Raw genomic sequence first — 12,092 nt, 5'->3', positions numbered from 1 at the left:
AGAAGATGCCCAGGTTATAGCGGCTGTACATATATAATTATATACAGGAGATGCCCAGGTTATAGCGGCTGTACATATATAATTATATACAGGAGATGTCCGGGTTATATCAGCTGTACATATATAATTATATACAGGAGATGTCCGGGTTATACCGGCTGTACATATATAATTATATACCGGAGATGCCCAGGTTATACCAGCTGTACATACATAATTATATACAGGAGATGCCCAGGTTATACCGGCTGTACATATATAATTATATACTGGAGATGCCCGGGTTATATCAGCTGTACATATATAATTATATACAGGAGATGTCCGGGTTATACCGGCTGTACATACATAATTATATACAGGAGATGCCCAGGTTATACCGGCTGTACATATATAATTATATACAGGAGATGCCCGGGTTATACCAGCTGTACATATATAATTATATACAGGAGATGCTCAGGTTATACCAGCTGTACATATATAATTATATACAGGAGATGCCCGGGTTATACCGGCTGTACATATATAATTATATACAGGAGATGTCCGGGTTATACCGGCTGTACATATATAATTATATACAGGAGATGTCCAGGTTATACCGGCTGTACATATATAATTATATACAGGAGATGCCCGGGTTATACCGGCCGTACATATATTATATACAGGAGATGCCCGGGCTATACACCGGCTGTACATATATAATTATATACAGGAGATGCCCAGGTTATACCGGCTGTACATATATAATTATATACAGGAGATGCCCAGGTTATAGCGGCTGTACATATATAATTATATACAGGAGATGCCCAGGTTATAGCGGCTGTACATATATAATTATATACAGGAGATGCCCAGGTTATACCGGCTGTACATATATAATTATATACAGGAGATGTCCAGGTTATACCAGCTGTACATATATAATTATATACAGGAGATGACCGGGTTATACCGGCTGTACATATATAATTATATACAGGGGATGCCCAGGTTATAGCGGCTGTACATATATAATTATATACAGGAGATGCCCAGGTTATAGCGGCTGTACATATATAATTATATACAGGAGATGCCCAGGTTATAGCGGCTGTACATATATAATTATATACAGGAGATGCCCAGGTTATACCGGCTGTACATATATAATTATATACAGGAGATGTCCAGGTTATACCAGCTGTACATATATAATTATATACAGGAGATGACCGGGTTATACCGGCTGTACATATATAATTATATACAGGGGATGCCCGGGTTATACCAGCTGCACATATATAATTACATACAGGAGATGCCCGGGTTATACCGGCTGTACATATATAATTATATACAGGAGATGCCCGGGTTATACCGGCTGTACATATATAATTATATACAGGAGATGCCCGGGTTATACCGGCTGTACATATATAATTACATACAGGAGATGCCCGGGTTATACCAGCTGTACATATATAATTATATACAGGAGATGCCCGGGTTATACCGGCTGTACATATATAATTATATACAGGAGATGCCCAGGTTATACCGGCTGTACATATATAATTATATACAGGAGATGTCCAGGTTATACCGGCTGTACATATATAATTATATACAGGAGATGCCCGGGTTATACCGGCCGTACATATATTATATACAGGAGATGCCCGGGCTATACACCGGCTGTACATATATAATTATATACAGGAGATGCCCAGGTTATACCGGCTGTACATATATAATTATATACAGGAGATGCCCAGGTTATAGCGGCTGTACATATATAATTATATACAGGAGATGCCCAGGTTATAGCGGCTGTACATATATAATTATATACAGGAGATGCCCAGGTTATACCGGCTGTACATATATAATTATATACAGGAGATGTCCAGGTTATACCAGCTGTACATATATAATTATATACAGGAGATGACCGGGTTATACCGGCTGTACATATATAATTATATACAGGGGATGCCCGGGTTATACCAGCTGCACATATATAATTACATACAGGAGATGCCCGGGTTATACCGGCTGTACATATATAATTATATACAGGAGATGCCCGGGTTATACCGGCTGTACATATATAATTATATACAGGAGATGCCCGGGTTATACCGGCTGTACATATATAATTACATACAGGAGATGCCCGGGTTATACCAGCTGTACATATATAATTATATACAGGAGATGCCCGGGTTATACCGGCTGTACATATATAATTATATACAGGAGATGCCCAGGTTATACCGGCTGTACATATATAATTATATACAGGAGATGTCCAGGTTATACCGGCTGTACATATATAATTATATACAGGAGATGCCCGGGTTATACCGGCCGTACATATATTATATACAGGAGATGCCCGGGCTATACACCGGCTGTACATATATAATTATATACAGGAGATGCCCAGGTTATACCGGCTGTACATATATAATTATATACAGGAGATGCCCAGGTTATAGCGGCTGTACATATATAATTATATACAGGAGATGCCCAGGTTATAGCGGCTGTACATATATAATTATATACAGGAGATGCCCAGGTTATACCGGCTGTACATATATAATTATATACAGGAGATGTCCAGGTTATACCAGCTGTACATATATAATTATATACAGGAGATGACCGGGTTATACCGGCTGTACATATATAATTATATACAGGGGATGCCCAGGTTATAGCGGCTATACATATATAATTATATACAGGAGATGCCCAGGTTATAGCGGCTGTACATATATAATTATATACAGGAGATGCCCAGGTTATAGCGGCTGTACATATATAATTATATACAGGAGATGCCCAGGTTATACCGGCTGTACATATATAATTATATACAGGAGATGTCCAGGTTATACCAGCTGTACATATATAATTATATACAGGAGATGACCGGGTTATACCGGCTGTACATATATAATTATATACAGGGGATGCCCGGGTTATACCAGCTGCACATATATAATTACATACAGGAGATGCCCGGGTTATACCGGCTGTACATATATAATTATATACAGGAGATGCCCGGGTTATACCGGCTGTACATATATAATTATATACAGGAGATGCCCGGGTTATACCGGCTGTACATATATAATTACATACAGGAGATGCCCGGGTTATACCAGCTGTACATATATAATTATATACAGGAGATGCCCGGGTTATACCGGCTGTACATATATAATTATATACAGGAGATGCCCGGGTTATACCAGCTGTACATATATAATTATATACAGGAGATGCTCAGGTTATACCAGCTGTACATATATAATTATATACAGGAGATGCTCAGGTTATACCAGCTGTACATATATAATTACATACAGGAGATGCCCGGGTTATACCGGCTGTACATATATAATTATATACAGGAGATGCCCGGGTTATACCGGCTGTACATATATAATTATATACAGGAGATGTCCGGGTTATACCGGCTGTACATATATAATTATATACAGGAGATGCCCAGGTTATACCAGCTGTACATATATAATTATATACAGGAGATACCCGGGTTATACCAGCTGTACATATATAATTATATACAGGAGATGCTCAGGTTATACCAGCTGTACATATACAATTACATACAGGAGATGCCCGGGTTATACCGGCTGTACATATATAATTATATACAGGAGATGTCCAGGTTATACCGGCTGTACATATATAATTATATACAGGAGATGCCAGGTTATACCGGCTGTGCATATATAATTATATACAGGAGATGTCCGGGTTATACCGGCTGTACATATATAATTATATACAGGAGATGTCCGGGTTATACCGGCTGTACATATATAATTATATACAGGAGATGCCCAGGTTATAGCGGCTGTACATATATAATTATATACAGGAGATGCCCAGGTTATAGCGGCTGTACATATATAATTATATACAGGAGATGCCCAGGTTATACCGGCTGTACATATATAATTATATACAGGAGATGTCCAGGTTATACCAGCTGTACATATATAATTATATACAGGAGATGCCCGGGTTATATCGGCTGTACATATATAATTATATACAGGAGATGCCCGGGTTATACCAGCTGTAGATATATAATTATATACAGGAGATGCCCAGGTTATACCGGCTGTACATATATAATTATATACAGGAGATGCCCGGGTTATACCGGCTGTACATATTTAATTATATACAGGAGATGCCCGGGTTATACCGGCTGTACATATATAATTATATACAGGAGATGCCCAGGTTATACCGGCTGTACATATATAATTATATACAGGAGATGCCCGGGTTATACCAGCTGTACATATATAATTATATACAGGAGATGTCCGGGTTATACCGGCTGTACATATATAATTATATACAGGAGATGCCCGGGTTATACCGGCTGTACATATATAATTATATACAGGAGATGCCCGGGTTATACCGGCTGTACATATATAATTATATACAGGAGATGCCCAGGTTATACCGGCTGTACATATATAATTATATACAGGAGATGCCCAGGTTATACCGGCTGTACATATATAATTATATACAGGAGATGGCCGGGTTATACCGGCTGTACATATATAATTATATACAGGAGATGCCCAGGTTATACCGGCTGTACATATATAATTATACACAGGAGATGCCCAGGTTATACCGGCTGTACATATATAATTATATACAGGAGATGCCCAGGTTATACCGGCTGTACATATATAATTATATACAGGAGATGCCCGGGTTATACCGGCTGTACATATTTAATTATATACAGGAGATGCCCGGGTTATACCGGCTGTACATATATAATTATATACAGGAGATGCCCAGGTTATACCGGCTGTACATATATAATTATATACAGGAGATGCCCGGGTTATACCAGCTGTACATATATAATTATATACAGGAGATGTCCGGGTTATACCGGCTGTACATATATAATTATATACAGGAGATGCCCGGGTTATACCGGCTGTACATATATAATTATATACAGGAGATGCCCGGGTTATACCGGCTGTACATATATAATTATATACAGGAGATGCCCAGGTTATACCGGCTGTACATATATAATTATATACAGGAGATGCCCAGGTTATACCGGCTGTACATATATAATTATATACAGGAGATGGCCGGGTTATACCGGCTGTACATATATAATTATATACAGGAGATGCCCGGGTTATACCGGCTGTACATATATAATTATATACAGGAGATGCCCAGGTTATACCGGCTGTACATATATAATTATATACAGGAGATGCCCAGGTTATACCGGCTGTACATATATAATTATATACAGGAGATGCCCGGGTTATACCAGCTGTACATATATAATTATATACAGGAGATGCCCAGGTTATACCGGCTGTACATATATAATTATACACAGGAGATGCCCAGGTTATACCGGCTGTACATATATAATTATATACAGGAGATGCCCAGGTTATACCGGCTGTCCATATATAATTATATACAGGAGATGCCCAGGTTATACCGGCTGTACATATATAATTATATACAGGAGATGCCCAGGTTATACCGGCTGTCCATATATAATTATATACAGGAGATGCCCAGGTTATACCGGCTGTACATATATAATTATATACAGGGGATGCCCAGGTTATACCGGCTGTACATATATAATTATATACAGGAGATGTCCAGGTTATACCGGCTGTACATATATAATTATATACAGGAGATGCCCAGGTTATACCGGCTGTACATATATAATTATATACAGGAGATGCCCAGGTTATAGCGGCTGTACATATATAATTATATACAGGAGATGCCCAGGTTATACCGGCTGTACATATATAATTATATACAGGAGATGTCCAGGTTATACCAGCTGTACATATATAATTATATACAGGAGATGCCCGGGTTATATCGGCTGTACATATATAATTATATACAGGAGATGCCCGGGTTATACCAGCTGTAGATATATAATTATATACAGGAGATGCCCAGGTTATACCGGCTGTACATATATAATTATATACAGGAGATGCCCGGGTTATACCGGCTGTACATATTTAATTATATACAGGAGATGCCCGGGTTATACCGGCTGTACATATATAATTATATACAGGAGATGCCCAGGTTATACCGGCTGTACATATATAATTATATACAGGAGATGCCCGGGTTATACCAGCTGTACATATATAATTATATACAGGAGATGTCCGGGTTATACCGGCTGTACATATATAATTATATACAGGAGATGCCCGGGTTATACCGGCTGTACATATATAATTATATACAGGAGATGCCCGGGTTATACCGGCTGTACATATATAATTATATACAGGAGATGCCCAGGTTATACCGGCTGTACATATATAATTATATACAGGAGATGCCCAGGTTATACCGGCTGTACATATATAATTATATACAGGAGATGGCCGGGTTATACCGGCTGTACATATATAATTATATACAGGAGATGCCCAGGTTATACCGGCTGTACATATATAATTATACACAGGAGATGCCCAGGTTATACCGGCTGTACATATATAATTATATACAGGAGATGCCCAGGTTATACCGGCTGTACATATATAATTATATACAGGAGATGCCCGGGTTATACCGGCTGTACATATTTAATTATATACAGGAGATGCCCGGGTTATACCGGCTGTACATATATAATTATATACAGGAGATGCCCAGGTTATACCGGCTGTACATATATAATTATATACAGGAGATGCCCGGGTTATACCAGCTGTACATATATAATTATATACAGGAGATGTCCGGGTTATACCGGCTGTACATATATAATTATATACAGGAGATGCCCGGGTTATACCGGCTGTACATATATAATTATATACAGGAGATGCCCGGGTTATACCGGCTGTACATATATAATTATATACAGGAGATGCCCAGGTTATACCGGCTGTACATATATAATTATATACAGGAGATGCCCAGGTTATACCGGCTGTACATATATAATTATATACAGGAGATGGCCGGGTTATACCGGCTGTACATATATAATTATATACAGGAGATGCCCGGGTTATACCGGCTGTACATATATAATTATATACAGGAGATGCCCAGGTTATACCGGCTGTACATATATAATTATATACAGGAGATGCCCAGGTTATACCGGCTGTACATATATAATTATATACAGGAGATGCCCAGGTTATACCGGCTGTACATATATAATTATACACAGGAGATGCCCAGGTTATACCGGCTGTACATATATAATTATATACAGGAGATGCCCAGGTTATACCGGCTGTCCATATATAATTATATACAGGAGATGCCCAGGTTATACCGGCTGTACATATATAATTATATACAGGAGATGCCCAGGTTATACCGGCTGTCCATATATAATTATATACAGGAGATGCCCAGGTTATACCGGCTGTACATATATAATTATATACAGGGGATGCCCAGGTTATACCGGCTGTACATATATAATTATATACAGGAGATGTCCAGGTTATACCGGCTGTACATATATAATTATATACAGGAGATGCCCAGGTTATACCGGCTGTACATATATAATTATATACAGGAGATGCCCAGGTTATACCGGCTGTACATATATAATTATATACAGGAGATAAGTAGCTGAACTGTTTGAAGTTGCTGGAAATTACCAGTAAGATGCCCCCTGTGTCCCGGCCCCTCCCTCGCCGATGCTGTATACATGTCAGCTGTGATATACAGAGCGCTATATCCTCGATACATAACAGCCGGATGATATATCGCACGCTGGAAACCTCCTGTGATAAGGGGGGGGGTTGCACTATATTACTCTCCAGGTGCCGTCATTTCACCTTGTAACCTCCAACTGCCTGATTTAGGCTCCTCCCCTCCTCCGAGGCTCCGCCCTCATTCTATACGCTGCCATTATCCTATAGGGCTGTATTGACTCCTATTTTTTACTTTATATTTTGTAATGTCATCATCTTTCCACGCACCGACTTTCTGCTAAGACATACTCCAAAATAAGTAGTGCTGCAGTGTAAAGCAGAGAACATCAGCCTGTAAATGACAACGCAGCTAAGCTTGAGTCACTGACTACAGCAGAACTGCAGTGTAAAGCATGGAGGACGGAGGGAGCAGCAGCTGCGCCTCTGAGACCCGACGTGGATTCCTCAAACGCCATAAAGCAGAAGACTGAAGCCTTGGTAAATATAGAAGTCACAGTGAATTGTGAATGCAGCTCTGGATGTGACTGGAGCATACGACCCGAGGAGAGAACTGGATCACTGGGGACAAGAAGTTCTGAAAACCAGAACCCTACAAATCCTGCGTCACAAACGTTCAATTCTTCTTATTTTGGAAATGTCTAGAAATCTCTGCAGCAGAATCCATGACTCCAAATCCACCGTCCACAAATCCATCAAATATTGACAGAACGACCATAAAACTTTACAGAGACATAAACGTGAGCTAACAACAAATAAACCATAAAACTCACAGCAAGACGGAAACTAAGCGAGAAGGTCAGAGATCAGGAACGTAGAACAGCGAAGAGCAGAGATCAGGAACAAAGGACGGCGAAGAGCAGAGATCAGGAACAAAGGACGGAGAAGAGCAGAGATCAGGAACAAAGGACGGAGAAGATCAGAGATCAGGAACGTAGAACAGCGAAGATCAGAGATCAGGAACAAAGGACGGAGAAGAGCAGAGATCAGGAACGTAGAACAGCGAAGAGCAGAGATCAGGAACAAAGGACGGCGAAGAGCAGAGATCAGGAACAAAGGACGGTGAAGATCAGAGATCAGGAACAAAGGACGGCGAAGAGCAGAGATCAGGAACGTAGAACAGCGAAGATCAGAGATCAGGAACAAAGGACGGCGAAGAGCAGAGATCAGGAACATAGGATGGCGAAGTTCAGAGATCAGGAACGTAGGACGGTGAAGATCAGAGATCAGGAACAAAGGACGGAGAAGATCAGATATCAGGAACAAAGGACGGAGAAGATCAGAGATCAGGAACAAAGGACGGTGAAGATCAGAGATCAGGAACAAAGGACGGAAAAGATCAGAGATCAGGAACATAGGATGGCGAAGATCAGAGATCAGGAACAAAGGACGGTGAAGATCAGAGATCAGGAACAAAGGACGGAGAAGATCAGAGATCAGGAACAAAGGACGGCGAAGAGCAGAGATCAGGAACAAAGGACGGTGAAGATCAGAGATCAAGAACAAAGGACGGTGAAAATCAGAGATCAGGAACAAAGGACGGAAAAGATCAGAGATCAGGAACAAAGGACGGAGAAGATCAGAGATCAGGCACAAAGGACGGCGAAGAGCAGAGATCAGGAACAAAGGACGGCGAAGAGCAGAGATCAGGAACAAAGGACGGCGAAGATCAGAGATCAAGAACAAAGGACGGTGAAAATCAGAGATCAGGAACATAGAACAGCGAAGATCAGAGATCAGGAACATAGGATGGCGAAGAGCAGAGATCAGGAACAAAGGACGGCGAAGAGCAGAGATCAGGAACAAAGGAAGGCGAAGAGCAGAGATCAGGAACAAAGGACGGCAAAGATCAGAGATCAGGAACAAAGGACAGCGAAGAGCAGAGATCAGGAACAAAGGACGTAGAAGATCAGAGATCAGGAACAAAGGAAGGCGAAGAGCAGAGATCAGGAACATAGGATGGCGAAGATCAGAGATCAGGAACATAGGACAGCGAAGAGCAGAGATCAGGAACGTAGGACAGCAAAGAGCAGAGATCAGGAACATAGGATGGCGAAGATCAGAGATCAGAAACAAAGGACGGCGAAGAGCAGAGATCAGGAACAAAGGAAGGCGAAGAGCAGAGATCAGGAACATAGGATGGCGAAGATCAGAGATCAGGAACATAGGACAGCGAAGAGCAGAGATCAGGAACGTAGGACAGCAAAGAGCAGAGATCAGGAACATAGGATGGCGAAGTTCAGAGATCAGGAACGTAGGACGGTGAAGATCAGAGATCAGGAACAAAGGACGGAGAAGATCAGAGATCAGGAACAAAGGACGGCGAAGAGCAGATATCAGGAACATAGGATGGCGAAGATCAGAGATCAGGAACAAAGGACGGTGAAGATCAGAGATCAGGAACAAAGGACGGAGAAGATCAGAGATCAGGAACAAAGGACGGCGAAGAGCAGAGATCAGGAACAAAGGACGGCGAAGATCAGAGATCAAGAACAAAGGACGGTGAAAATCAGAGATCAGGAACAAAGGACGGCAAAGATCAGAGATCAGGAACAAAGGACGGAGAAGATCAGAGATCAGGCACAAAGGACGGCGAAGAGCAGAGATCAGGAACAAAGGACGGCGAAGAGCAGAGATCAGGAACAAAGGACGGCGAAGATCAGAGATCAAGAACAAAGGACGGTGAAAATCAGAGATCAGGAACATAGAACAGCGAAGATCAGAGATCAGGAACATAGGATGGCGAAGAGCAGAGATCAGGAACATAGAACGGTGAAGATCAGAAATCAGGAACGTAGAACGGCGAAGAGCAAAGATCAGGAACAAAGGACGGCGAAGAGCAGAGATCAGGAACATAGGACAGCGAAGAGCAGAGATCATGAACATAGGACAGCGAAGAGCAGAGATCAGGAACATAGGACAGCGAAGAGCAGAGATCAGGAACAAAGGACAGCAAAGATCAGAGATCAGGAACGTAGAACGGCGAAGAGCAGAGATCAGGAACAAAGGACAGCAAAGATCAGAGATCTGGAACGTAGAACAGCGAAGAGCAGAGATCAGGAACAAAGGACGGCAAAGATCAGAGATCAGGAACGTAGAACGGCGAAGATGAGAGATCAGGAACAAAGGACAGCAAAGATCAGAGATCAGGAACGTAGAACGGCGAAGAGCAGAGATCAGGAACAAAGGACAGCAAAGATCAGAGATCTGGAACGTAGAACAGCAAAGAGCAGAGATCAGGAACAAAGGACGGCAAAGATCAGAGATCAGGAACAAAGGACAGCGAAGATCAGAGATCAGGAACAAAGGACGGCAAAGATTAGAGATCTGGAACGTAGAACAGCAAAGAGCAGAGATCAGGAACATAGGATGGCGAAGATCAGAGATCATGAACAAAGGACGGCGAAGATCAGAGATCAGGAATGTAGGATGGTGAAGATCAGAGATCAGGAACATTAAACGGCGAAGATCAGAGATCAGGAACATAGGACGGTGAAGATCAGAGATCAGGAACATAGGACAGCGAAGATCAGAGATCAGGAACGTAGGATGGTGAAGAGCAGAGATCAGGAACAAAGGACAGCGAAGAGCAGAGATCAGGAACATAGGATGGTGAAGATCAGAGATCAGGAACATAGGACAGCGAAGATCAGAGATCAGGAACGTAGGATGGTGAAGAGCAGAGATCAGGAGTGTTGAGGAGGAAAACTGTGAACATTGGAAGGAGAAGATCAGAGAATAGGCACGATGGATGGCAGAGATCAGAGAATAGGCACGATGGATGGCAGAGATCAGAGAATAGGCACGATGGATGGCAGAGATCAGAGAATAGGCACGATGAATGCAGAGATCAGAGAATAGGCACGATGAATGCAGAGATCAGAGAATAGGCACGATGGATGCAGAGATCAGAGAATAGGCACGATGAATGCAGAGATCAGAGAATAGGCACGATGGATGCAGAGATCAGAGAATAGGCACGATGGATGGCAGAGATCAGAGAATAGGCACGATGGATGGCAGAGATCAGAGAATAGGCACGATGGATGGCAGAGATCCTTCTCTGCTCACATTCTGTCCGGTGGATTAATTCAGGATAGAACTAAAGGGGGCTTTACAGGCGGACGATATTGCTAGCAATTTGTAGCGATACCGAGCGTGTAAGCACCCGCCCCCGTTGCGCATGCGATTGTTTGTGATCTCTGCCGTAGTGAACATTATCGCTACGCAGCGTCACACATGCTTACCTGGTCGTCGTCGTCGCTGTGACTGCCGAACAATCCCTCCTTCAAGGGGGAGGGACAT

At 41.8% G+C, this 12,092-nt stretch overlaps 1 protein-coding gene across 1 annotated transcript in view; it reads right to left on the bottom strand.

The window, feature by feature from the left end:
* Positions 1–12,092, bottom strand: part of SWAP70 (switching B cell complex subunit SWAP70) — a 100,493-nt gene that overhangs the window by 28,751 nt on the left and 59,650 nt on the right. The gene's annotated exons all lie outside the window — the stretch shown is intronic.

This window comes from Anomaloglossus baeobatrachus, chromosome 10 (genome assembly GCF_048569485.1).
Source record: "Anomaloglossus baeobatrachus isolate aAnoBae1 chromosome 10, aAnoBae1.hap1, whole genome shotgun sequence".
In the NCBI taxonomy this organism is placed as follows: Eukaryota; Metazoa; Chordata; class Amphibia; order Anura; family Aromobatidae; genus Anomaloglossus; species Anomaloglossus baeobatrachus.
Note: the sequence above shows the minus strand (reverse complement) of the source record. Positions and strands in the feature narration are given on the sequence as shown.